Below are 21,346 nucleotides of genomic sequence, written 5' to 3'. Positions count from 1 at the left end.
GTTGCGACATACACGCCTCCTCTTTACACATGTGCCGAAATAGCTCAGTTGGGAGAGCGTTAGACTGAAGATCTAAAGGTCCCTGGTTCGATCCCGGGTTTCGGCAAACTTTAGTTTTTCTATTTCTTTTTCATTTTGTTTTTCAACTTGGTTCGTATGTTTTTGAAACAAAAGACTTTTTTATCCTTGATCACAAAACATAAAATGCAATTGCAAAAAATTTAGTCATCGATAATCTACCAACCACACCTGCAACCCGCTCACGACTAACTGCTACTATTCACAAAGTTTATGGATAATTTACAATTGTGTATACTTTTACATGAGTTGAAATGACAAGTCGTGAAATGTATGCGTATGTTTAAAAAAAAACTAGTTTAAAAACAGGTGTAAAAAATGGCAAAAATTAAACCAGCGCCTTAGACCGCTCGGCCACGCTACCGTTACGTAAGATGAGGTGTAAAAACAAAAAATTTATTCGTTTTGGCCGATACTCCTTTTGCCGATATTTAGCCCAATTAAAAACTGCTCTATCATAATCGACTGATGCGACCCCAGATACGAGACATGAGGGCCATACAGGCAAGATCGTATTTTGCTAGAAAGACATGAGGTTGCTTTTTAAAACTAACCATCTTGCTTTAAGAAAAAAATATTGACAACTGGTGTAGCAATGGTGAAGGAATCAAGATCTGTGTGGCAATGTAGGATTTGAAAAGCTATACATGAGTTTGATTTTTACTTTCATCATTTCTAAATTTCAGCACATTCTGATTGAGATCTCGCCTGAGCGTTGATCCTTTCAAACGAAACATTGAAATGACGAGAGATTTAAAAGGATAGCTAGATTGAACTGCTGCTTTCAAGGTAAATCACTTAGAAGTTAAAACAAATGGCAGCGGTGGGATTCGAACCCACGCCTCCGAAGAGACTGGTGCCTAAAACCAGCGCCTTAGACCGCTCGGCCACGCTACCCCGTTCCAAGCAGTAGTCAGCAGTTTGACCCTTTCTCATCACTTAATTGTGTTTGTTCCATATGTCGAAACACTTGTGCTGCTGGATCAGAGGATAAAAAAATCCGTTTTCAAAGACGCGTAAAGTGGGTAACAATGCAGTTTCGATTTGATGTTTACAGACACCCATCTTTATCATAATACGCTATAGACTGCTGACTTTTGTTTTCTGAATGACGAGAGATTTGAGGTATTGCTTTCGGACCTACAGTTGCGACATACACGCCTCCTCTTTACACATGTGCCGAAATAGCTCAGTTGGGAGAGCGTTAGACTGAAGATCTAAAGGTCCCTGGTTCGATACCCGGGTTTCGGCAAACTTTAGTTTTTCTATTTCTTTTTCATTTTGTTTTTCAACTTGGTTCGTATGTTTTTGAAACAAAAGACTTTTTTATCCTTGATCACAAAACATAAAATGCAATTGCAAATAATTTAGTCATCGATAATCTACCAACCGCACCTGCAACCCGCTCACGACTAACTGCTACTATTCACAAAGTTTATGGATAATTTACAATTGTGTATACTTTTACATGAGTTGAAATGACAACTCGTGAAATGTATGCGTATGTTTAAAAAAAAACTAGTTTAAAAACAGGTGTAAAAAATGGCAGCGGTGGGATTCGAACCCACGCCTCCGAGGAGACTGGTGCCTTAAACCAGCGCCTTAGACCGCTCGGCCACGCTACCGTTACGTAAGAAGAGGTGTAAAAACGAAAAATTTATTCGTTTTGGCCGATACTCCTTTTGCTGATATTTAGCCCATTTAAAAACTGCTCTATCGTAATCGACTGATGCGACCCCAGATACGAGACATGAGGGCCATACAGGCAAGATCGTATTTGCTAGAAAGACATGAGGTTGCTTTTTAAAACTAACCATCTTGCTTTAATAAAAAAATATTGACAACTGGTGTAGCAATGGTGAAGGAATCAAGATCTGTGTGGCAATGTAGGATTTGAAAAGCTATACATGAGTTTGATTTTTATTTTCATCATTTCTAATTTTCAGCACATTCTGATTGAGATCTCGCCTGAGTGTTGATCCTTTCAAACGAAACATTGAAATGACGAGAGATTTAAAAGGATAGCTAGATTGAACTGCTGCTTTCAAGGTAAATCACTTAGAAGTTAAAACAAATGGCAGCGGTGGGATTCGAACCCACGCCTCCGAAGAGACTGGTGCCTAAAACCAGCGCCTTAGACCGCTCGGCCACGCTACCCCGTTCCGAGCAGTAGTCAGCAGTTTGACCCTTTCTCATCACTTAATTGTGTTTGTTTCATATGTCGAAACACTTGTGCTGCTGGATCAGAGGATAAAAAATCCGTTTTCAAAGACGCGTAAAGTGGGTAACAATGCAGTTTCGATTCGATGTTTACAGACACCCATCTTTATCATAATACGCTATAGACTGCTGACTTTTGTTTTCTGAATGACGAGAGATTTGAGGTATTGCTTTCGGACCTACAGTTGCGACATACACGCCTCCTCTTTACACATGTGCCGAAATAGCTCAGTTGGGAGAGCGTTAGACTGAAGATCTAAAGGTCCCTGGTTCGATCCAGGGTTTCGGCAAACTTTAGTTTTTCTATTTCTTTTTCATTTTGTTTTTCAACTTGGTTCGTATGTTTTTGAAACAAAAGACTTTTTTATCCTTGATCACAAAACATAAAATGCAATTGCAAAAAATTTAGTCATCGATAATCTACCAACCGCACCTGCAACCCGCTCACGACTAACTGCTACTATTCACAAAGTTTATGGATAATTTACAATTGTGTATACTTTTACATGAGTTGAAATGACAAGTCGTGAAATGTATGCGTATGTTTAAAAAAAAAACTAGTTTAAAAACAGGTGTAAAAAATGGCAAAAATTAAACCAGCGCCTTAGACCGCTCGGCCACGCTACCGTTACGTAAGAAGAGGTGTAAAAACAAAAAAATTATTCGTTTTGGCCGATACTCCTTTTGCCGATATTTAGCCCAATTAAAAACTGCTCTATCATAATCGACTGATGCGACCCCAGATACGAGACATGAGGGCCATACAGGCAAGATCGTATTTTGCTAGAAAGACATGAGGTTGCTTTTTAAAACTAACCATCTTGCTTTAAGAAAAAAATATTGACAACTGGTGTAGCAATGGTGAAGGAATCAAGATCTGTGTGGCAATGTAGGATTTGAAAAGCTATACATGAGTTTGATTTTTATTTTCATCATTTCTAATTTTCAGCACATTCTGATTGAGATCTCGCCTGAGTGTTGATCCTTTCAAACGAAACATTGAAATGACGACAGATTTAAAAGGATAGCTAGATTGAACTGCTGCTTTCAAGGTAAATCACTAAGAAGTTAAAACAAATGGCAGCGGTGGGATTCGAACCCACGCCTCCGAAGAGACTGGTGCCTAAAACCAGCGCCTTAGACCGCTCGGCAAAGCTACCCCGTTTCAAGCAGTCGTCAGCAGTTTGACCCTTTCTCATCACTTAATTGTGTTTGTTCCATATGTCGAAACACTTGTGCTGCTGGATCAGAGGATAAAAAATCCGTTTTCAAAGACGCGTAAAGTGGGTAACAATGCAGTTTCGATTCGATGTTTACAGACACCCATCTTTATCATAATACGCTATAGACTGCTGACTTTTGTTTTCTGAATGACGAGAGATTTGAGGTATTGCTTTCGGACCTACAGTTGCGACATGCACGCCTCCTCTTTACACATGTGCCGAAATAGCTCAGTTGGGAGAGCGTTAGACTGAAGATCTAAAGGTCCCTGGTTCGATCCCGGGTTTCGGCAAACTTTAGTTTTTCTATTTCTTTTTCATTTTGTTTTTCAACTTGGTTCGTATGTTTTTGAAACAAAAGACTTTTTTATCCTTGATCACAAAACATAAAATGCAATTGCAAATAATTTAGTCATCGATAATCTACCAACCGCACCTGCAACCCGCTCACGACTAACTGCTACTATTCACAAAGTTTATGGATAATTTACAATTGTGTATACTTTTACATGAGTTGAAATGACAACTCGTGAAATGTATGCGTATGTTTAAAAAAAAACTAGTTTAAAAACAGGTGCAAAAAATGGCAGCGGTGGGATTCGAACCCACGCCTCCGAGGAGACTGGTGCCTTAAACCAGCGCCTTAGACCGCTCGGCCACGCTACCGTTACGTAAGAAGAGGTGTAAAAACGAAAAATTTATTCGTTTTGGCCGATACTCCTTTTGCTGATATTTAGCCCATTTAAAAACTGCTCTATCATAATCGACTGATGCGACCCCAGATACGAGACATGAGGGCCATACAGGCAAGATCGTATTTTGCTAGAAAGACATGAGGTTGCTTTTTAAAACTAACCATCTTGCTTTAAGAAAAAAATATTGACAACTGGTGTAGCAATGGTGAAGGAATCAAGATCTGTGTGGCAATGTAGGATTTGAAAAGCTATACATGAGTTTGATTTTTACTTTCATCATTTCTAAATTTCAGCACATTCTGATTGAGATCTCGCCTGAGCGTTGATCCTTTCAAACGAAACATTGAAATGACGAGAGATTTAAAAGGATAGCTAGATTGAACTGCTGCTTTCAAGGTAAATCACTTAGAAGTTAAAACAAATGGCAGCAGTGGGATTCGAACCCACGCCTCCGAAGAGACTGGTGCCTAAAACCAGCGCCTTAGACCGCTCGGCCACGCTACCCCGTTCCAAGCAGTAGTCAGCAGTTTGACCCTTTCTCATCACTTAATTGTGTTTGTTTCATATGTCGAAACACTTGTGCTGCTGGATCAGAGGATAAAAAATCCGTTTTCAAAGACGCGTAAAGTGGGTAACAATGCAGTTTCGATTTGATGTTTACAGACACCCATCTTTATCATAATACGCTATAGACTGCTGACTTTTGTTTTCTGAATGACGAGAGATTTGAGGTATTGCTTTCGGACCTACAGTTGCGACATACACGCCTCCTCTTTACACATGTGCCGAAATAGCTCAGTTGGGAGAGCGTTAGACTGAAGATCTAAAGGTCCCTGGTTCGATACCCGGGTTTCGGCAAACTTTAGTTTTTCTATTTCTTTTTCATTTTGTTTTTCAACTTGGTTCGTATGTTTTTGAAACAAAAGACTTTTTTATCCTTGATCACAAAACATAAAATGCAATTGCAAATAATTTAGTCATCGATAATCTACCAACCGCACCTGCAACCCGCTCACGACTAACTGCTACTATTCACAAAGTTTATGGATAATTTACAATTGTGTATACTTTTACATGAGTTGAAATGACAACTCGTGAAATGTATGCGTATGTTTAAAAAAAAACTAGTTTAAAAACAGGTGTAAAAAATGGCAGCGGTGGGATTCGAACCCACGCCTCCGAGGAGACTGGTGCCTTAAACCAGCGCCTTAGACCGCTCGGCCACGCTACCGTTACGTAAGAAGAGGTGTAAAAACGAAAAATTTATTCGTTTTGGCCGATACTCCTTTTGCTGATATTTAGCCCATTTAAAAACTGCTCTATCATAATCGACTGATGCGACCCCAGATACGAGACATGAGGGCCATACAGGCAAGATCGTATTTTGCTAGAAAGACATGAGGTTGCTTTTTAAAACTAACCATCTTGCTTTAAGAAAAAAATATTGACAACTGGTGTAGCAATGGTGAAGGAATCAAGATCTGTGTGGCAATGTAGGATTTGAAAAGCTATACATGAGTTTGATTTTTACTTTCATCATTTCTAAATTTCAGCACATTCTGATTGAGATCTCGCCTGAGCGTTGATCCTTTCAAACGAAACATTGAAATGACGAGAGATTTAAAAAGATAGCTAGATTGAACTGCTGCTTTCAAGGTAAATCACTTAGAAGTTAAAACAAATGGCAGCGGTGGGATTCGAACCGACGCCTCCGAAGAGACTGGTGCCTAAAACCAGCGCCTTAGACCGCTCGGCCACGCTACCCCGTTCCAAGCAGTAGTCAGCAGTTTGACCCTTTCTCATCACTTAATTGTGTTTGTTCCATATGTCGAAACACTTGTGCTGCTGGATCAGAGGATAAAAAATCCGTTTTCAAAGACGCGTAAAGTGGGTAACAATTCAGTTTCGATTTGATGTTTACAGACACCCATCTTTATCATAATACGCTATAGACTGCTGACTTTTGTTTTCTGAATGACGAGAGATTTGAGGTATTGCTTTCGGACCTACAGTTGCGACATACACGCCTCCTCTTTACACATGTGCCGAAATAGCTCAGTTGGGAGAGCGTTAGACTGAAGATCTAAAGGTCCCTGGTTCGATCCCGGGTTTCGGCAAACTTTAGTTTTTCTATTTCTTTTTCATTTTGTTTTTCAACTTGGTTCGTATGTTTTTGAAACAAAAGACTTTTTTATCCTTGATCACAAAACATAAAATGCAATTGCAAAAAATTTAGTCATCGATAATCTACCAACCACACCTGCAACCCGCTCACGACTAACTGCTACTATTCACAAAGTTTATGGATAATTTACAATTGTGTATACTTTTACATTAGTTGAAATGACAAGTCGTGAAATGTATGCGTATGTTTAAAAAAAAACTAGTTTAAAAACAGGTGTAAAAAATGGCAGCGGTGGGATTTGAACCCACGCCTCCGAGGAGACTGGTGCCTTAAACCAGCGCCTTAGACCGCTCGGCCACGCTACCGTTACGTAAGAAGAGGTGTAAAAACGAAAAATTTATTCGTTTTGGCCGATACTCCTTTTGCTGATATTTAGCCCATTTAAAAACTGCTCTATCATAATCGACTGATGCGACCCCAGATACGTGACATGAGGGCCATACAGGCAAGATCGTATTTTGCTAGAAAGACATGAGGTTGCTTTTTAAAACTAACCATCTTGCTTTAAGAAAAAAATATTGACAACTGCTGTAGCAATGGTGAAGGAATCAAGATCTGTGTGGCAATGTAGGATTTGAAAAGCTATACATGAGTTTGATTTTTATTTTCATCATTTCTAATTTTCAGCACATTCTGATTGAGATCTCGCCTGAGTGTTGATCCTTTCAAACGAAACATTGAAATGACGAGAGATTTAAAAGGATAGCTAGATTGAACTGCTGCTTTCAAGGTAAATCACTTAGAAGTTAAAACAAATGGCAGCGGTGGGATTCGAACCCACGCCTCCGAAGAGACTGGTGCCTAAAACCAGCACCTTAGACCGCTCGGCCACGCTACCCCGTTCCGAGCAGTAGTCAGCAGTTTCACCCTTTCTCATCACTTAATTGTGTTTGTTCCATATGTCGAAACACTTGTGCTGCTGGATCAGAGGATAAAAAATCCGTTTTCAAAGACGCGTAAAGTGGGTAACAATTCAGTTTCGATTCGATGTTTACAGACACCCATCTTTATCATAATACGCTATAGACTGCTGACTTTTGTTTTCTGAATGACGAGAGATTTGAGGTATTGCTTTCGGACCTACAGTTGCGACATGCACGCCTCCTCTTTACACATGTGCCGAAATAGCTCAGTTGGGAGAGCGTTAGACTGAAGATCTAAAGGTCCCTGGTTCGATCCCGGGTTTCGGCAAACTTTAGTTTTTCTATTTCTTTTTCATTTTGTTTTTCAACTTGGTTCGTATGTTTTTGAAACAAAAGACTTTTTTATCCTTGATCACAAAACATAAAATGCAATTGCAAAAAATTTAGTCATCGATAATCTACCAACCACACCTGCAACCCGCTCACGACTAACTGCTACTATTCACAAAGTTTATGGATAATTTACAATTGTGTATACTTTTACATGAGTTGAAATGACAAGTCGTGAAATGTATGCGTATGTTTAAAAAAAAACTAGTTTAAAAACAGGTGTAAAAAATGGCAGCGGTGGGATTCGAACCCACGCCTCCGAGGAGACTGGTGCCTTAAACCAGCGCCTTAGACCGCTCGGCCACGCTACCGTTACGTAAGAAGAGGTGTAAAAACGAAAAATTTATTCGTTTTGGCCGATACTCCTTTTGCTGATATTTAGCCCATTTAAAAACTGCTCTATCATAATCGACTGATGCGACCCCAGATACGAGACATGAGGGCCATACAGGCAAGATCGTATTTTGCTAGAAAGACATGAGGTTGCTTTTTAAAACTAACCATCTTGCTTTAAGAAAAAAATATTGACAACTGGTGTAGCAATGGTGAAGGAATCAAGATCTGTGTGGCAATGTAGGATTTGAAAAGCTATACATGAGTTTGATTTTTACTTTCATCATTTCTAAATTTCAGCACATTCTGATTGAGATCTCGCCTGAGCGTTGATCCTTTCAAACGAAACATTGAAATGACGAGAGATTTAAAAGGATAGCTAGATTGAACTGCTGCTTTCAAGGTAAATCACTTAGAAGTTAAAACAAATGGCAGCAGTGGGATTCGAACCCACGCCTCCGAAGAGACTGGTGCCTAAAACCAGCGCCTTAGACCGCTCGGCCACGCTACCCCGTTCCAAGCAGTAGTCAGCAGTTTGACCCTTTCTCATCACTTAATTGTGTTTGTTTCATATGTCGAAACACTTGTGCTGCTGGATCAGAGGATAAAAAATCCGTTTTCAAAGACGCGTAAAGTGGGTAACAATGCAGTTTCGATTTGATGTTTACAGACACCCATCTTTATCATAATACGCTATAGACTGCTGACTTTTGTTTTCTGAATGACGAGAGATTTGAGGTATTGCTTTCGGACCTACAGTTGCGACATACACGCCTCCTCTTTACACATGTGCCGAAATAGCTCAGTTGGGAGAGCGTTAGACTGAAGATCTAAAGGTCCCTGGTTCGATACCCGGGTTTCGGCAAACTTTAGTTTTTCTATTTCTTTTTCATTTTGTTTTTCAACTTGGTTCGTATGTTTTTGAAACAAAAGACTTTTTTATCCTTGATCACAAAACATAAAATGCAATTGCAAATAATTTAGTCATCGATAATCTACCAACCGCACCTGCAACCCGCTCACGACTAACTGCTACTATTCACAAAGTTTATGGATAATTTACAATTGTGTATACTTTTACATGAGTTGAAATGACAACTCGTGAAATGTATGCGTATGTTTAAAAAAAAACTAGTTTAAAAACAGGTGTAAAAAATGGCAGCGGTGGGATTCGAACCCACGCCTCCGAGGAGACTGGTGCCTTAAACCAGCGCCTTAGACCGCTCGGCCACGCTACCGTTACGTAAGAAGAGGTGTAAAAACGAAAAATTTATTCGTTTTGGCCGATACTCCTTTTGCTGATATTTAGCCCATTTAAAAACTGCTCTATCGTAATCGACTGATGCGACCCCAGATACGAGACATGAGGGCCATACAGGCAAGATCGTATTTGCTAGAAAGACATGAGGTTGCTTTTTAAAACTAACCATCTTGCTTTAATAAAAAAATATTGACAACTGGTGTAGCAATGGTGAAGGAATCAAGATCTGTGTGGCAATGTAGGATTTGAAAAGCTATACATGAGTTTGATTTTTATTTTCATCATTTCTAATTTTCAGCACATTCTGATTGAGATCTCGCCTGAGTGTTGATCCTTTCAAACGAAACATTGAAATGACGAGAGATTTAAAAGGATAGCTAGATTGAACTGCTGCTTTCAAGGTAAATCACTTAGAAGTTAAAACAAATGGCAGCGGTGGGATTCGAACCCACGCCTCCGAAGAGACTGGTGCCTAAAACCAGCGCCTTAGACCGCTCGGCCACGCTACCCCGTTCCAAGCAGTAGTCAGCAGTTTGACCCTTTCTCATCACTTAATTGTGTTTGTTCCATATGTCGAAACACTTGTGCTGCTGGATCAGAGGATAAAAAATCCGTTTTCAAAGACGCGTAAAGTGGGTAACAATTCAGTTTCGATTTGATGTTTACAGACACCCATCTTTATCATAATACGCTATAGACTGCTGACTTTTGTTTTCTGAATGACGAGAGATTTGAGGTATTGCTTTCGGACCTACAGTTGCGACATACACGCCTCCTCTTTACACATGTGCCGAAATAGCTCAGTTGGGAGAGCGTTAGACTGAAGATCTAAAGGTCCCTGGTTCGATCCCGGGTTTCGGCAAACTTTAGTTTTTCTATTTCTTTTTCATTTTGTTTTTCAACTTGGTTCGTATGTTTTTGAAACAAAAGACTTTTTTATCCTTGATCACAAAACATAAAATGCAATTGCAAAAAATTTAGTCATCGATAATCTACCAACCACACCTGCAACCCGCTCACGACTAACTGCTACTATTCACAAAGTTTATGGATAATTTACAATTGTGTATACTTTTACATTAGTTGAAATGACAAGTCGTGAAATGTATGCGTATGTTTAAAAAAAAACTAGTTTAAAAACAGGTGTAAAAAATGGCAGCGGTGGGATTTGAACCCACGCCTCCGAGGAGACTGGTGCCTTAAACCAGCGCCTTAGACCGCTCGGCCACGCTACCGTTACGTAAGAAGAGGTGTAAAAACGAAAAATTTATTCGTTTTGGCCGATACTCCTTTTGCTGATATTTAGCCCATTTAAAAACTGCTCTATCATAATCGACTGATGCGACCCCAGATACGTGACATGAGGGCCATACAGGCAAGATCGTATTTTGCTAGAAAGACATGAGGTTGCTTTTTAAAACTAACCATCTTGCTTTAAGAAAAAAATATTGACAACTGCTGTAGCAATGGTGAAGGAATCAAGATCTGTGTGGCAATGTAGGATTTGAAAAGCTATACATGAGTTTGATTTTTATTTTCATCATTTCTAATTTTCAGCACATTCTGATTGAGATCTCGCCTGAGTGTTGATCCTTTCAAACGAAACATTGAAATGACGAGAGATTTAAAAGGATAGCTAGATTGAACTGCTGCTTTCAAGGTAAATCACTTAGAAGTTAAAACAAATGGCAGCGGTGGGATTCGAACCCACGCCTCCGAAGAGACTGGTGCCTAAAACCAGCACCTTAGACCGCTCGGCCACGCTACCCCGTTCCGAGCAGTAGTCAGCAGTTTCACCCTTTCTCATCACTTAATTGTGTTTGTTCCATATGTCGAAACACTTGTGCTGCTGGATCAGAGGATAAAAAATCCGTTTTCAAAGACGCGTAAAGTGGGTAACAATTCAGTTTCGATTCGATGTTTACAGACACCCATCTTTATCATAATACGCTATAGACTGCTGACTTTTGTTTTCTGAATGACGAGAGATTTGAGGTATTGCTTTCGGACCTACAGTTGCGACATGCACGCCTCCTCTTTACACATGTGCCGAAATAGCTCAGTTGGGAGAGCGTTAGACTGAAGATCTAAAGGTCCCTGGTTCGATCCCGGGTTTCGGCAAACTTTAGTTTTTCTATTTCTTTTTCATTTTGTTTTTCAACTTGGTTCGTATGTTTTTGAAACAAAAGACTTTTTTATCCTTGATCACAAAACATAAAATGCAATTGCAAAAAATTTAGTCATCGATAATCTACCAACCACACCTGCAACCCGCTCACGACTAACTGCTACTATTCACAAAGTTTATGGATAATTTACAATTGTGTATACTTTTACATGAGTTGAAATGACAAGTCGTGAAATGTATGCGTATGTTTAAAAAAAAACTAGTTTAAAAACAGGTGTAAAAAATGGCAGCGGTGGGATTCGAACCCACGCCTCCGAGGAGACTGGTGCCTTAAACCAGCGCCTTAGACCGCTCGGCCACGCTACCGTTACGTAAGAAGAGGTGTAAAAACGAAAAATTTATTCGTTTTGGCCGATACTCCTTTTGCTGATATTTAGCCCATTTAAAAACTGCTCTATCATAATCGACTGATGCGACCCCAGATACGAGACATGAGGGCCATACAGGCAAGATCGTATTTTGCTAGAAAGACATGAGGTTGCTTTTTAAAACTAACCATCTTGCTTTAAGAAAAAAATATTGACAACTGGTGTAGCAATGGTGAAGGAATCAAGATCTGTGTGGCAATGTAGGATTTGAAAAGCTATACATGAGTTTGATTTTTACTTTCATCATTTCTAAATTTCAGCACATTCTGATTGAGATCTCGCCTGAGCGTTGATCCTTTCAAACGAAACATTGAAATGACGAGAGATTTAAAAAGATAGCTAGATTGAACTGCTGCTTTCAAGGTAAATCACTTAGAAGTTAAAACAAATGGCAGCGGTGGGATTCGAACCGACGCCTCCGAAGAGACTGGTGCCTAAAACCAGCGCCTTAGACCGCTCGGCCACGCTACCCCGTTCCAAGCAGTAGTCAGCAGTTTCACCCTTTCTCATCACTTAATTGTGTTTGTTCCATATGTCGAAACACTTGTGCTGCTGGATCAGAGGATAAAAAATCCGTTTTCAAAGACGCGTAAAGTGGGTAACAATTCAGTTTCGATTTGATGTTTACAGACACCCATCTTTATCATAATACGCTATAGACTGCTGACTTTTGTTTTCTGAATGACGAGAGATTTGAGGTATTGCTTTCGGACCTACAGTTGCGACATACACGCCTCCTCTTTACACATGTGCCGAAATAGCTCAGTTGGGAGAGCGTTAGACTGAAGATCTAAAGGTCCCTGGTTCGATCCCGGGTTTCGGCAAACTTTAGTTTTTCTATTTCTTTTTCATTTTGTTTTTCAACTTGGTTCGTATGTTTTTGAAACAAAAGACTTTTTTATCCTTGATCACAAAACATAAAATGCAATTGCAAAAAATTTAGTCATCGATAATCTACCAACCACACCTGCAACCCGCTCACGACTAACTGCTACTATTCACAAAGTTTATGGATAATTTACAATTGTGTATACTTTTACATTAGTTGAAATGACAAGTCGTGAAATGTATGCGTATGTTTAAAAAAAAACTAGTTTAAAAACAGGTGTAAAAAATGGCAGCGGTGGGATTTGAACCCACGCCTCCGAGGAGACTGGTGCCTTAAACCAGCGCCTTAGACCGCTCGGCCACGCTACCGTTACGTAAGAAGAGGTGTAAAAACGAAAAATTTATTCGTTTTGGCCGATACTCCTTTTGCTGATATTTAGCCCATTTAAAAACTGCTCTATCATAATCGACTGATGCGACCCCAGATACGTGACATGAGGGCCATACAGGCAAGATCGTATTTTGCTAGAAAGACATGAGGTTGCTTTTTAAAACTAACCATCTTGCTTTAAGAAAAAAATATTGACAACTGCTGTAGCAATGGTGAAGGAATCAAGATCTGTGTGGCAATGTAGGATTTGAAAAGCTATACATGAGTTTGATTTTTATTTTCATCATTTCTAATTTTCAGCACATTCTGATTGAGATCTCGCCTGAGTGTTGATCCTTTCAAACGAAACATTGAAATGACGAGAGATTTAAAAGGATAGCTAGATTGAACTGCTGCTTTCAAGGTAAATCACTTAGAAGTTAAAACAAATGGCAGCGGTGGGATTCGAACCCACGCCTCCGAAGAGACTGGTGCCTAAAACCAGCACCTTAGACCGCTCGGCCACGCTACCCCGTTCCGAGCAGTAGTCAGCAGTTTCACCCTTTCTCATCACTTAATTGTGTTTGTTCCATATGTCGAAACACTTGTGCTGCTGGATCAGAGGATAAAAAATCCGTTTTCAAAGACGCGTAAAGTGGGTAACAATTCAGTTTCGATTCGATGTTTACAGACACCCATCTTTATCATAATACGCTATAGACTGCTGACTTTTGTTTTCTGAATGACGAGAGATTTGAGGTATTGCTTTCGGACCTACAGTTGCGACATGCACGCCTCCTCTTTACACATGTGCCGAAATAGCTCAGTTGGGAGAGCGTTAGACTGAAGATCTAAAGGTCCCTGGTTCGATCCCGGGTTTCGGCAAACTTTAGTTTTTCTATTTCTTTTTCATTTTGTTTTTCAACTTGGTTCGTATGTTTTTGAAACAAAAGACTTTTTTATCCTTGATCACAAAACATAAAATGCAATTGCAAAAAATTTAGTCATCGATAATCTACCAACCACACCTGCAACCCGCTCACGACTAACTGCTACTATTCACAAAGTTTATGGATAATTTACAATTGTGTATACTTTTACATGAGTTGAAATGACAAGTCGTGAAATGTATGCGTATGTTTAAAAAAAAACTAGTTTAAAAACAGGTGTAAAAAATGGCAGCGGTGGGATTCGAACCCACGCCTCCGAGGAGACTGGTGCCTTAAACCAGCGCCTTAGACCGCTCGGCCACGCTACCGTTACGTAAGAAGAGGTGTAAAAACGAAAAATTTATTCGTTTTGGCCGATACTCCTTTTGCTGATATTTAGCCCATTTAAAAACTGCTCTATCATAATCGACTGATGCGACCCCAGATACGAGACATGAGGGCCATACAGGCAAGATCGTATTTTGCTAGAAAGACATGAGGTTGCTTTTTAAAACTAACCATCTTGCTTTAAGAAAAAAATATTGACAACTGGTGTAGCAATGGTGAAGGAATCAAGATCTGTGTGGCAATGTAGGATTTGAAAAGCTATACATGAGTTTGATTTTTATTTTCATCATTTCTAATTTTCAGCACATTCTGATTGAGATCTCGCCTGAGTGTTGATCCTTTCAAACGAAACATTGAAATGACGAGAGATTTAAAAGGATAGCTAGATTGAACTGCTGCTTTCAAGGTAAATCACTTAGAAGTTAAAACAAATGGCAGCGGTGGGATTCGAACCCACGCCTCCGAAGAGACTGGTGCCTAAAACCAGCACCTTAGACCGCTCGGCAAAGCTACCCCGTTCCGAGCAGTAGTCAGCAGTTTCACCCTTTCTCATCACTTAATTGTGTTTGTTCCATATGTCGAAACACTTGTGCTGCTGGATCAGAGGATAAAAAATCCGTTTTCAAAGACGCGTAAAGTGGGTAACAATTCAGTTTCGATTCGATGTTTACAGACACCCATCTTTATCATAATACGCTATAGACTGCTGACTTTTGTTTTCTGAATGACGAGAGATTTGAGGTATTGCTTTCGGACCTACAGTTGCGACATGCACGCCTCCTCTTTACACATGTGCCGAAATAGCTCAGTTGGGAGAGCGTTAGACTGAAGATCTAAAGGTCCCTGGTTCGATCCCGGGTTTCGGCAAACTTTAGTTTTTCTATTTCTTTTTCATTTTGTTTTTCAACTTGGTTCGTATGTTTTTGAAACAAAAGACTTTTTTATCCTTGATCACAAAACATAAAATGCAATTGCAAAAAATTTAGTCATCGATAATCTACCAACCACACCTGCAACCCGCTCACGACTAACTGCTACTATTCACAAAGTTTATGGATAATTTACAATTGTGTATACTTTTACATGAGTTGAAATGACAAGTCGTGAAATGTATGCGTATGTTTAAAAAAAAACTAGTTTAAAAACAGGTGTAAAAAATGGCAGCGGTGGGATTCGAACCCACGCCTCCGAGGAGACTGGTGCCTTAAACCAGCGCCTTAGACCGCTCGGCCACGCTACCGTTACGTAAGAAGAGGTGTAAAAACGAAAAATTTATTCGTTTTGGCCGATACTCCTTTTGCTGATATTTAGCCCATTTAAAAACTGCTCTATCATAATCGACTGATGCGACCCCAGATACGAGACATGAGGGCCATACAGGCAAGATCGTATTTTGCTAGAAAGACATGAGGTTGCTTTTTAAAACTAACCATCTTGCTTTAAGAAAAAAATATTGACAACTGGTGTAGCAATGGTGAAGGAATCAAGATCTGTGTGGCAATGTAGGATTTGAAAAGCTATACATGAGTTTGATTTTTATTTTCATCATTTCTAATTTTCAGCACATTCTGATTGAGATCTCGCCTGAGTGTTGATCCTTTCAAACGAAACATTGAAATGACGAGAGATTTAAAAGGATAGCTAGATTGAACTGCTGCTTTCAAGGTAAATCACTTAGAAGTTAAAACAAATGGCAGCGGTGGGATTCGAACCCACGCCTCCGAAGAGACTGGTGCCTAAAACCAGCACCTTAGACCGCTCGGCAAAGCTACCCCGTTCCGAGCAGTAGTCAGCAGTTTCACCCTTTCTCATCACTTAATTGTGTTTGTTCCATATGTCGAAACACTTGTGCTGCTGGATCAGAGGATAAAAAATCCGTTTTCAAAGACGCGTAAAGTGGGTAACAATTCAGTTTCGATTCGATGTTTACAGACACCCATCTTTATCATAATACGCTATAGACTGCTGACTTTTGTTTTCTGAATGACGAGAGATTTGAGGTATTGCTTTCGGACCTACAGTTGCGACATGCACGCCTCCTCTTTACACATGTGCCGAAATAGCTCAGTTGGGAGAGCGTTAGACTGAAGATCTAAAGGTCCCTGGTTCGATCCCGGGTTTCGTCAAACTTTAGTTTTTCTATTTCTTTTTCATTTTGTTTTTCAACTTGGTTCGTATGTTTTTGAAACAAAAGACTTTTTTATCCTTGATCACAAAACATAAAATGCAATTGCAAAAAATTTAGTCATCGATAATCTACCAACCACACCTGCAACCCGCTCACGACTAACTGCTACTATTCACAAAGTTTATGGATAATTTACAATTGTGTATACTTTTACATGAGTTGAAATGACAAGTCGTGAAATGTATGCGTATGTTTAAAAAAAAACTAGTTTAAAAACAGGTGTAAAAAATGGCAGCGGTGGGATTCGAACCCACGCCTCCGAGGAGACTGGTGCCTTAAACCAGCGCCTTAGACCGCTCGGCCACGCTACCGTTACGTAAGAAGAGGTGTAAAAACGAAAAATTTATTCGTTTTGGCCGATACTCCTTTTGCTGATATTTAGCCCATTTAAAAACTGCTCTATCATAATCGACTGATGCGACCCCAGATACGAGACATGAGGGCCATACAGGCAAGATCGTATTTTGCTAGAAAGACATGAGGTTGCTTTTTAAAACTAACCATCTTGCTTTAAGAAAAAAATATTGACAACTGCTGTAGCAATGGTGAAGGAATCAAGATCTGTGTGGCAATGTAGGATTTGAAAAGCTATACATGAGTTTGATTTTTATTTTCATCATTTCTAATTTTCAGCACATTCTGATTGAGATCTCGCCTGAGTGTTGATCCTTTCAAACGAAACATTGAAATGACGAGAGATTTAAAAGAATAGCTAGATTGAAATGCTGCTTTCAAGGTAAATCACTTAGAAGTTAAAACAAATGGCAGCGGTGGGATTCGAACCCACGCCTCCGAAGAGACTGGTGCCTAAAACCAGCGCCTTAGACCGCTCGGCCACGCTACCCCGTTCCAAGCAGAAGTCAGCAGTTTGACCCTTTCTCATCACTTAATTGTGTTTGTTTCATATGTCGAAACACTTGTGCTGCTGGATCAGAGGATAAAAAATCCGTTTTCAAAGACGCGTAAAGTGGGTAACAATTCAGTTTCGATTCGATGTTTACAGACACCCATCTTTATCATAATACGCTATAGACTGCTGACTTTTGTTTTCTGAATGACGAGAGATTTGAGGTATTGCTTTCGGACCTACAGTTGCGACATGCACGCCTCCTCTTTACACATGTGCCGAAATAGCTCAGTTGGGAGAGCGTTAGACTGAAGATCTAAAGGTCCCTGGTTCGATCCCGGGTTTCGTCAAACTTTAGTTTTTCTATTTCTTTTTCATTTTGTTTTTCAACTTGGTTCGTATGTTTTTGAAACAAAAGACTTTTTTATCCTTGATCACAAAACATAAAATGCAATTGCAAAAAATTTAGTCATCGATAATCTACCAACCACACCTGCAACCCGCTCACGACTAACTGCTACTATTCACAAAGTTTATGGATAATTTACAATTGTGTATACTTTTACATGAGTTGAAATGACAAGTCGTGAAATGTATGCGTATGTTTAAAAAAAAACTAGTTTAAAAACAGGTGTAAAAAATGGCAGCGGTGGGATTCGAACCCACGCCTCCGAGGAGACTGGTGCCTTAAACCAGCGCCTTAGACCGCTCGGCCACGCTACCGTTACGTAAGAAGAGGTGTAAAAACGAAAAATTTATTCGTTTTGGCCGATACTCCTTTTGCTGATATTTAGCCCATTTAAAAACTGCTCTATCATAATCGACTGATGCGACCCCAGATACGAGACATGAGGGCCATACAGGCAAGATCGTATTTTGCTAGAAAGACATGAGGTTGCTTTTTAAAACTAACCATCTTGCTTTAAGAAAAAAATATTGACAACTGGTGTAGCAATGGTGAAGGAATCAAGATCTGTGTGGCAATGTAGGATTTGAAAAGCTATACATGAGTTTGATTTTTACTTTCATCATTTCTAAATTTCAGCACATTCTGATTGAGATCTCGCCTGAGCGTTGATCCTTTCAAACGAAACATTGAAATGACGAGAGATTTAAAAGGATAGCTAGATTGAACTGCTGCTTTCAAGGTAAATCACTTAGAAGTTAAAACAAATGGCAGCAGTGGGATTCGAACCCACGCCTCCGAAGAGACTGGTGCCTAAAACCAGCGCCTTAGACCGCTCGGCCACGCTACCCCGTTCCAAGCAGTAGTCAGCAGTTTGACCCTTTCTCATCACTTAATTGTGTTTGTTTCATATGTCGAAACACTTGTGCTGCTGGATCAGAGGATAAAAAATCCGTTTTCAAAGACGCGTAAAGTGGGTAACAATGCAGTTTCGATTTGATGTTTACAGACACCCATCTTTATCATAATACGCTATAGACTGCTGACTTTTGTTTTCTGAATGACGAGAGATTTGAGGTATTGCTTTCGGACCTACAGTTGCGACATACACGCCTCCTCTTTACACATGTGCCGAAATAGCTCAGTTGGGAGAGCGTTAGACTGAAGATCTAAAGGTCCCTGGTTCGATACCCGGGTTTCGGCAAACTTTAGTTTTTCTATTTCTTTTTCATTTTGTTTTTCAACTTGGTTCGTATGTTTTTGAAACAAAAGACTTTTTTATCCTTGATCACAAAACATAAAATGCAATTGCAAATAATTTAGTCATCGATAATCTACCAACCGCACCTGCAACCCGCTCACGACTAACTGCTACTATTCACAAAGTTTATGGATAATTTACAATTGTGTATACTTTTACATGAGTTGAAATGACAACTCGTGAAATGTATGCGTATGTTTAAAAAAAAACTAGTTTAAAAACAGGTGTAAAAAATGGCAGCGGTGGGATTCGAACCCACGCCTCCGAGGAGACTGGTGCCTTAAACCAGCGCCTTAGACCGCTCGGCCACGCTACCGTTACGTAAGAAGAGGTGTAAAAACGAAAAATTTATTCGTTTTGGCCGATACTCCTTTTGCTGATATTTAGCCCATTTAAAAACTGCTCTATCATAATCGACTGATGCGACCCCAGATACGAGACATGAGGGCCATACAGGCAAGATCGTATTTTGCTAGAAAGACATGAGGTTGCTTTTTAAAACTAACCATCTTGCTTTAAGAAAAAAATATTGACAACTGGTGTAGCAATGGTGAAGGAATCAAGATCTGTGTGGCAATGTAGGATTTGAAAAGCTATACATGAGTTTGATTTTTACTTTCATCATTTCTAAATTTCAGCACATTCTGATTGAGATCTCGCCTGAGCGTTGATCCTTTCAAACGAAACATTGAAATGACGAGAGATTTAAAAAGATAGCTAGATTGAACTGCTGCTTTCAAGGTAAATCACTTAGAAGTTAAAACAAATGGCAGCGGTGGGATTCGAACCGACGCCTCCGAAGAGACTGGTGCCTAAAACCAGCGCCTTAGACCGCTCGGCCACGCTACCCCGTTCCAAGCAGTAGTCAGCAGTTTGACCCTTTCTCATCACTTAATTGTGTTTGTTCCATATGTCGAAACACTTGTGCTGCTGGATCAGAGGATAAAAAATCCGTTTTCAAAGACGCGTAAAGTGGGTAACAATTCAGTTTCGATTTGATGTTTACAGACACCCATCTTTATCATAATACGCTATAGACTGCTGACTTTTGTTTTCTGAATGACGAGAGATTTGAGGTATTGCTTTCGGACCTACAGTTGCGACATACACGCCTCCTCTTTACACATGTGCCGAAATAGCTCAGTTGGGAGAGCGTTAGACTGAAGATCTAAAGGTCCCTGGTTCGATCCCGGGTTTCGGCAAACTTTAGTTTTTCTATTTCTTTTTCATTTTGTTTTTCAACTTGGTTCGTATGTTTTTGAAACAAAAGACTTTTTTATCCTTGATCACAAAACATAAAATGCAATTGCAAAAAATTTAGTCATCGATAATCTACCAACCACACCTGCAACCCGCTCACGACTAACTGCTACTATTCACAAAGTTTATGGATAATTTACAATTGTGTATACTTTTACATTAGTTGAAATGACAAGTCGTGAAATGTATGCGTATGTTTAAAAAAAAACTAGTTTAAAAACAGGTGTAAAAAATGGCAGCGGTGGGATTTGAACCCACGCCTCCGAGGAGACTGGTGCCTTAAACCAGCGCCTTAGACCGCTCGGCCACGCTACCGTTACGTAAGAAGAGGTGTAAAAACGAAAAATTTATTCGTTTTGGCCGATACTCCTTTTGCTGATATTTAGCCCATTTAAAAACTGCTCTATCATAATCGACTGATGCGACCCCAGATACGTGACATGAGGGCCATACAGGCAAGATCGTATTTTGCTAGAAAGACATGAGGTTGCTTTTTAAAACTAACCATCTTGCTTTAAGAAAAAAATATTGACAACTGCTGTAGCAATGGTGAAGGAATCAAGATCTGTGTGGCAATGTAGGATTTGAAAAGCTATACATGAGTTTGATTTTTATTTTCATCATTTCTAATTTTCAGCACATTCTGATTGAGATCTCGCCTGAGTGTTGATCCTTTCAAACGAAACATTGAAATGACGAGAGATTTAAAAGGATAGCTAGATTGAACTGCTGCTTTCAAGGTAAATCACTTAGAAGTTAAAACAAATGGCAGCGGTGGGATTCGAACCCACGCCTCCGAAGAGACTGGTGCCTAAAACCAGCACCTTAGACCGCTCGGCCACGCTACCCCGTTCCGAGCAGTAGTCAGCAGTTTCACCCTTTCTCATCACTTAATTGTGTTTGTTCCATATGTCGAAACACTTGTGCTGCTGGATCAGAGGATAAAAAATCCGTTTTCAAAGACGCGTAAAGTGGGTAACAATTCAGTTTCGATTCGATGTTTACAGACACCCATCTTTATCATAATACGCTATAGACTGCTGACTTTTGTTTTCTGAATGACGAGAGATTTGAGGTATTGCTTTCGGACCTACAGTTGCGACATGCA

General features: G+C 39.8%; 40 non-coding genes across 40 annotated transcripts; 11 read left to right on the top strand and 29 right to left on the bottom strand.

Moving 5' to 3' along the window:
• Window positions 1–33: 33 nt before the first annotated feature.
• Window positions 34–106, top strand: Trnaf-gaa (transfer RNA phenylalanine (anticodon GAA)). Its single transcript has one exon. It is a non-coding gene; the product is annotated as a tRNA-Phe (tRNA).
• A 787-nt stretch (window positions 107–893) lies between these two features.
• Window positions 894–975, bottom strand: Trnal-uag (transfer RNA leucine (anticodon UAG)). The gene has a single exon. It is a non-coding gene; the product is annotated as a tRNA-Leu (tRNA).
• A 646-nt stretch (window positions 976–1,621) lies between these two features.
• Window positions 1,622–1,703, bottom strand: Trnal-aag (transfer RNA leucine (anticodon AAG)). The gene has a single exon. It is a non-coding gene; the product is annotated as a tRNA-Leu (tRNA).
• Window positions 1,704–2,153: 450 nt separating this feature from the next.
• Window positions 2,154–2,235, bottom strand: Trnal-uag (transfer RNA leucine (anticodon UAG)). The gene has a single exon. It is a non-coding gene; the product is annotated as a tRNA-Leu (tRNA).
• Window positions 2,236–3,738: 1,503 nt separating this feature from the next.
• Trnaf-gaa (transfer RNA phenylalanine (anticodon GAA)) lies at window positions 3,739–3,811 on the top strand. Its single transcript has one exon. It is a non-coding gene; the product is annotated as a tRNA-Phe (tRNA).
• Window positions 3,812–4,102: 291 nt separating this feature from the next.
• On the bottom strand, window positions 4,103–4,184 carry Trnal-aag (transfer RNA leucine (anticodon AAG)). Its single transcript has one exon. It is a non-coding gene; the product is annotated as a tRNA-Leu (tRNA).
• Window positions 4,185–4,635: 451 nt separating this feature from the next.
• On the bottom strand, window positions 4,636–4,717 carry Trnal-uag (transfer RNA leucine (anticodon UAG)). Its single transcript has one exon. It is a non-coding gene; the product is annotated as a tRNA-Leu (tRNA).
• Window positions 4,718–5,362: 645 nt separating this feature from the next.
• Trnal-aag (transfer RNA leucine (anticodon AAG)) lies at window positions 5,363–5,444 on the bottom strand. The gene has a single exon. It is a non-coding gene; the product is annotated as a tRNA-Leu (tRNA).
• A 451-nt stretch (window positions 5,445–5,895) lies between these two features.
• On the bottom strand, window positions 5,896–5,977 carry Trnal-uag (transfer RNA leucine (anticodon UAG)). Its single transcript has one exon. It is a non-coding gene; the product is annotated as a tRNA-Leu (tRNA).
• Window positions 5,978–6,257: 280 nt separating this feature from the next.
• Window positions 6,258–6,330, top strand: Trnaf-gaa (transfer RNA phenylalanine (anticodon GAA)). The gene has a single exon. It is a non-coding gene; the product is annotated as a tRNA-Phe (tRNA).
• Window positions 6,331–6,621: 291 nt separating this feature from the next.
• On the bottom strand, window positions 6,622–6,703 carry Trnal-aag (transfer RNA leucine (anticodon AAG)). The gene has a single exon. It is a non-coding gene; the product is annotated as a tRNA-Leu (tRNA).
• Window positions 6,704–7,154: 451 nt separating this feature from the next.
• On the bottom strand, window positions 7,155–7,236 carry Trnal-uag (transfer RNA leucine (anticodon UAG)). The gene has a single exon. It is a non-coding gene; the product is annotated as a tRNA-Leu (tRNA).
• Window positions 7,237–7,516: 280 nt separating this feature from the next.
• On the top strand, window positions 7,517–7,589 carry Trnaf-gaa (transfer RNA phenylalanine (anticodon GAA)). Its single transcript has one exon. It is a non-coding gene; the product is annotated as a tRNA-Phe (tRNA).
• A 291-nt stretch (window positions 7,590–7,880) lies between these two features.
• Window positions 7,881–7,962, bottom strand: Trnal-aag (transfer RNA leucine (anticodon AAG)). The gene has a single exon. It is a non-coding gene; the product is annotated as a tRNA-Leu (tRNA).
• Window positions 7,963–8,413: 451 nt separating this feature from the next.
• Window positions 8,414–8,495, bottom strand: Trnal-uag (transfer RNA leucine (anticodon UAG)). The gene has a single exon. It is a non-coding gene; the product is annotated as a tRNA-Leu (tRNA).
• Window positions 8,496–9,140: 645 nt separating this feature from the next.
• On the bottom strand, window positions 9,141–9,222 carry Trnal-aag (transfer RNA leucine (anticodon AAG)). Its single transcript has one exon. It is a non-coding gene; the product is annotated as a tRNA-Leu (tRNA).
• A 450-nt stretch (window positions 9,223–9,672) lies between these two features.
• Window positions 9,673–9,754, bottom strand: Trnal-uag (transfer RNA leucine (anticodon UAG)). Its single transcript has one exon. It is a non-coding gene; the product is annotated as a tRNA-Leu (tRNA).
• Window positions 9,755–10,034: 280 nt separating this feature from the next.
• On the top strand, window positions 10,035–10,107 carry Trnaf-gaa (transfer RNA phenylalanine (anticodon GAA)). The gene has a single exon. It is a non-coding gene; the product is annotated as a tRNA-Phe (tRNA).
• Window positions 10,108–10,398: 291 nt separating this feature from the next.
• Trnal-aag (transfer RNA leucine (anticodon AAG)) lies at window positions 10,399–10,480 on the bottom strand. Its single transcript has one exon. It is a non-coding gene; the product is annotated as a tRNA-Leu (tRNA).
• Window positions 10,481–10,931: 451 nt separating this feature from the next.
• On the bottom strand, window positions 10,932–11,013 carry Trnal-uag (transfer RNA leucine (anticodon UAG)). The gene has a single exon. It is a non-coding gene; the product is annotated as a tRNA-Leu (tRNA).
• Window positions 11,014–11,293: 280 nt separating this feature from the next.
• Window positions 11,294–11,366, top strand: Trnaf-gaa (transfer RNA phenylalanine (anticodon GAA)). The gene has a single exon. It is a non-coding gene; the product is annotated as a tRNA-Phe (tRNA).
• Window positions 11,367–11,657: 291 nt separating this feature from the next.
• Trnal-aag (transfer RNA leucine (anticodon AAG)) lies at window positions 11,658–11,739 on the bottom strand. Its single transcript has one exon. It is a non-coding gene; the product is annotated as a tRNA-Leu (tRNA).
• Window positions 11,740–12,190: 451 nt separating this feature from the next.
• Window positions 12,191–12,272, bottom strand: Trnal-uag (transfer RNA leucine (anticodon UAG)). The gene has a single exon. It is a non-coding gene; the product is annotated as a tRNA-Leu (tRNA).
• Window positions 12,273–12,552: 280 nt separating this feature from the next.
• Trnaf-gaa (transfer RNA phenylalanine (anticodon GAA)) lies at window positions 12,553–12,625 on the top strand. The gene has a single exon. It is a non-coding gene; the product is annotated as a tRNA-Phe (tRNA).
• Window positions 12,626–12,916: 291 nt separating this feature from the next.
• Trnal-aag (transfer RNA leucine (anticodon AAG)) lies at window positions 12,917–12,998 on the bottom strand. Its single transcript has one exon. It is a non-coding gene; the product is annotated as a tRNA-Leu (tRNA).
• Window positions 12,999–13,449: 451 nt separating this feature from the next.
• On the bottom strand, window positions 13,450–13,531 carry Trnal-uag (transfer RNA leucine (anticodon UAG)). The gene has a single exon. It is a non-coding gene; the product is annotated as a tRNA-Leu (tRNA).
• Window positions 13,532–13,811: 280 nt separating this feature from the next.
• Trnaf-gaa (transfer RNA phenylalanine (anticodon GAA)) lies at window positions 13,812–13,884 on the top strand. Its single transcript has one exon. It is a non-coding gene; the product is annotated as a tRNA-Phe (tRNA).
• Window positions 13,885–14,175: 291 nt separating this feature from the next.
• On the bottom strand, window positions 14,176–14,257 carry Trnal-aag (transfer RNA leucine (anticodon AAG)). Its single transcript has one exon. It is a non-coding gene; the product is annotated as a tRNA-Leu (tRNA).
• Window positions 14,258–15,070: 813 nt separating this feature from the next.
• Trnaf-gaa (transfer RNA phenylalanine (anticodon GAA)) lies at window positions 15,071–15,143 on the top strand. Its single transcript has one exon. It is a non-coding gene; the product is annotated as a tRNA-Phe (tRNA).
• Window positions 15,144–15,434: 291 nt separating this feature from the next.
• Trnal-aag (transfer RNA leucine (anticodon AAG)) lies at window positions 15,435–15,516 on the bottom strand. Its single transcript has one exon. It is a non-coding gene; the product is annotated as a tRNA-Leu (tRNA).
• A 1,177-nt stretch (window positions 15,517–16,693) lies between these two features.
• Window positions 16,694–16,775, bottom strand: Trnal-aag (transfer RNA leucine (anticodon AAG)). The gene has a single exon. It is a non-coding gene; the product is annotated as a tRNA-Leu (tRNA).
• A 451-nt stretch (window positions 16,776–17,226) lies between these two features.
• Window positions 17,227–17,308, bottom strand: Trnal-uag (transfer RNA leucine (anticodon UAG)). The gene has a single exon. It is a non-coding gene; the product is annotated as a tRNA-Leu (tRNA).
• A 644-nt stretch (window positions 17,309–17,952) lies between these two features.
• Trnal-aag (transfer RNA leucine (anticodon AAG)) lies at window positions 17,953–18,034 on the bottom strand. Its single transcript has one exon. It is a non-coding gene; the product is annotated as a tRNA-Leu (tRNA).
• Window positions 18,035–18,485: 451 nt separating this feature from the next.
• On the bottom strand, window positions 18,486–18,567 carry Trnal-uag (transfer RNA leucine (anticodon UAG)). Its single transcript has one exon. It is a non-coding gene; the product is annotated as a tRNA-Leu (tRNA).
• A 280-nt stretch (window positions 18,568–18,847) lies between these two features.
• Window positions 18,848–18,921, top strand: Trnaf-gaa (transfer RNA phenylalanine (anticodon GAA)). Its single transcript has one exon. It is a non-coding gene; the product is annotated as a tRNA-Phe (tRNA).
• A 291-nt stretch (window positions 18,922–19,212) lies between these two features.
• Trnal-aag (transfer RNA leucine (anticodon AAG)) lies at window positions 19,213–19,294 on the bottom strand. The gene has a single exon. It is a non-coding gene; the product is annotated as a tRNA-Leu (tRNA).
• Window positions 19,295–19,745: 451 nt separating this feature from the next.
• Trnal-uag (transfer RNA leucine (anticodon UAG)) lies at window positions 19,746–19,827 on the bottom strand. Its single transcript has one exon. It is a non-coding gene; the product is annotated as a tRNA-Leu (tRNA).
• A 280-nt stretch (window positions 19,828–20,107) lies between these two features.
• On the top strand, window positions 20,108–20,180 carry Trnaf-gaa (transfer RNA phenylalanine (anticodon GAA)). Its single transcript has one exon. It is a non-coding gene; the product is annotated as a tRNA-Phe (tRNA).
• Window positions 20,181–20,471: 291 nt separating this feature from the next.
• Window positions 20,472–20,553, bottom strand: Trnal-aag (transfer RNA leucine (anticodon AAG)). The gene has a single exon. It is a non-coding gene; the product is annotated as a tRNA-Leu (tRNA).
• Window positions 20,554–21,004: 451 nt separating this feature from the next.
• On the bottom strand, window positions 21,005–21,086 carry Trnal-uag (transfer RNA leucine (anticodon UAG)). The gene has a single exon. It is a non-coding gene; the product is annotated as a tRNA-Leu (tRNA).
• Window positions 21,087–21,346: the final 260 nt, after the last annotated feature.

This window comes from Physella acuta, unplaced genomic scaffold, assembly GCF_028476545.2.
Source record: "Physella acuta isolate Inbredline_101_S28 unplaced genomic scaffold, ASM2847654v3 ptg001249l, whole genome shotgun sequence".
Classification (NCBI taxonomy): domain Eukaryota; kingdom Metazoa; phylum Mollusca; class Gastropoda; family Physidae; genus Physella; species Physella acuta.
Note: the sequence above shows the minus strand (reverse complement) of the source record. Positions and strands in the feature narration are given on the sequence as shown.